Source organism: Dendrobates tinctorius, unplaced genomic scaffold (assembly GCF_039654945.1).
Source record: "Dendrobates tinctorius isolate UK_male_01 unplaced genomic scaffold, ASM3965494v1 ptg000021l, whole genome shotgun sequence".
Classification (NCBI taxonomy): Eukaryota; Metazoa; Chordata; class Amphibia; order Anura; family Dendrobatidae; genus Dendrobates; species Dendrobates tinctorius.
Genome location: NW_027361689.1, coordinates 22,651,868 through 22,654,829, shown reverse-complemented (window position 1 = coordinate 22,654,829; position 2,962 = coordinate 22,651,868).

The following is a 2,962-nucleotide window of genomic DNA, read 5'->3' as shown; positions in this document are numbered from 1 at the left end:
GCCTGCTGTTTCCGGGTAGTGTCAAGGTCACTATGCCACCAATGCGTTGTCCTGTCGTCTTGCGGCCGTGTTAGCCGACTCTACGGTGCCTGCAGTTTAGGTGATTCCTATGTGGGCTGCGGGAACTGGCACTGAAGGCTGGATCCGTAGTGCCAATGGGACATGGACCCCCTGTAGGACTGTGGGTTCCGGTAACTGCGGCCTGGCTACTTTGCTTTGAATGGGTACCTTCTGCTACCCACCCGGGTTCCAGCACTGTCTGCTGGTTCTCGCCAGAGCCTTTGGCCTAGGTGCCTCCATCTCGGTATCCGAAGTCCAGCACCGTCAGCTGGTCCTTGGTAGTGCTTTTTAGGACAGGTACCTTCTGCTTAGTAACCGTGGTCCAGCACCGTCAGTTGGTCCTCGGTAGTGCCATTGGCTCTTGTTCCTTCTGCTACCCATCCGGGTGCCAGCACTGTCTGCTGGTTCTCGCCACAGCCTTTGGCCTAGGTGCCTCCATCTCGGTATCCGAGGTCCAGCACCGTCAGCTGGTCCTTGGTAGTGCTTTTTAGCACAGGTACCTTCTGCTTAGTAACCGTGGTCCAGCACCGTCAGTTGGTCCTCGGTAGTGCCATTGGCTCTTGTTCCTTCTGCTACCCATCCGGGTGCAAGCACTGTCTGCTGGTTCTCACCACAGCCTTTGGCCTAGGTGCCTCCATCTCGGTATCCGAGGTCCAGCACCGTCAGCTGGTCCTTGGTAGTGCTTTTTAGCACAGGTACCTTCTGCTTAGTAACCGTGGTCCAGCACCGTCAGTTGGTCCTCAGTAGTGCCATTGGCTCTTGTTCCTTCTGCTACCATCCGGGTGCCAGCACTGTCTGCTGGTTCTCGCCACAGCCTTTGGCCTAGGTGCCTCCATCTCGGTATCCGAGGTCCAGCACCGTCAGCTGGTCCTTGGTAGTGCTTTTTAGCACAGGTACCTTCTGCTTAGTAACCGTGGTCCAGCACCGTCAGTTGGTCCTCGGTAGTGCCATTGGCTCTTGTTCCTTCTGCTACCCATCCGGGTGCCAGCACTGTCTGCTGGTTCTCGCCAGTTTCTCAGCCTTCTTGTACCTTCTGCTACATTTCCAAGATCAAGCTTTTTGAAATTGTCTTTGGTAATCCTTATTGATCTCCATGACGATGACCCTGATGACGACGACCCTGAAGACCACACCAAAGAAGACCAGAAATGTGACCCTAAATAATAAGACCAAGAGGACAAAGAACATGAAGACAACCACCAAGATACAGAACAAAAGACAGAAGAACAAGAAGCAGAAGAAGCAAAAGCAGAAGAACAGAAAGCAGAAGAACATTAAGCATAAGACTAAAAATCAGCATAGAAGAAATCAAAATTATAAGCAGAAGAAGACTAAGCAGTAAATGGGGGTGAGTCCGTTCCTCCTCGTGGTGCCCCTGGAAAATGCCTGCTGCTTCAGGCCAAACTGAACGCGGACAAATCCTGTTGTAAATCTTTAGTGACAGGCAGAACGTAAGGTGTAATCTTATAACTTTTATAGATAAGTACTACAGGAATGCCTGTCACCATAAGAAAATGAAGACAAAGAAGAGAGACGGGAGACACTGGAGGGAGATTCAAAATGGGGGTGTAGAAGGAGGCAGATGACGCCCTCACAGCCATGACGCAGGGGGTCGAGCTCGGCAGGGACTGGCTGACGCTGCAGAGGGAGCTACAGAACTCTCTAGAAGCTCAGAAGAGGCAGGCGGTTCTGGTGGAGAAATTACAGGCAAAGGTTGTACAGTACAGGAATCGCTACCAGGAGCTGCAGCAGAGCCAGGACTTCAGTCTGAGCCGAGGGGAGCTGGAGTTGGAGAAAGCTCTTCGAAAGTTGGAAGAAGAACAGCAAAGATGCGAGAGTCTGGCGGCGGTAAATGCTCTGCTCAGGGAGGATCTGGCACGGACGCAGGAGGCCAATAAGCTGCTGGGGGAAGATATCCACAAGCTGACGGCCGACTGGTCCGGAGCCATACAGGAACTGGAGCGAAAGGAGAATGAATGGGAAGAAGAGAGGGAGGTTTACAAAAGTCGCATACAGGGCGAGAACGCCCGACTCCTGCGGTTATGGACGGAGGTGGTGACATTTCATCGTCATTTTAAGGAACTAAAGACTGCAACTGAAAGGGATCTCTCTGTGTTTCGTGCTGAATGGATTAGATGTATCCGTCTTCTCCAAACTTCATGTTGCTCCATTATTTCATGGAGACCTCAGGATGCAGGAAAAATAACCGAACCCCCAAAATACCTGTTGGTCACCTGGGGTGGAGGGATAGAGTCAGCTGTCTACAAATATCTAAAGGGCTGTCACATTGTAGAAGGATCAACTTTATTCTCAATTGCACAAGGAAAGACTAGAAGCAATGGGATGAAGCTGAATGGGAGGAGACACAGATTAGATATTAGAAAAAACTTTTTGACAGTTAGAGTGATCAATGAGTGGAACAGGCTGCCACGAGAAGTGGTGAGTTCTCCTTCAATGGAAGTCTTCAAACAGAGGCTGGACAGACATCTGACTGGGATGATTTAGCGAATCCTGCTTTGAGCAGGGGGTTGGACCAGATGGCCCAGGAGGTCCCTTCCAACTCTACGATTCTATGATTCTATGATTCTATAAGAATAGGAAGAAGATGAAGAAATAGCATATTAAAATTGATAATAGCTGAATAAGAAGAATATGAAGAATGGAAAAAAAAATTAATGGGAAGAAGATGAAGAAGAAGAAGATGAATAAGGTGAAGAAAAAGTTGATGAAAAAAATGCTACTGCTGCGGATCATGAAGGAGAAAGTGTGGGAGAAGTACAAAAGAACGTGAAGAGCATGGAAGTTGTGAAACATACATATCTGACAAAATATAAAAAAGGTTAACATAGTCAATATCTTTTTAACTCCGAACGTACTGAAAAAAAAAATTGGAATTAATGCT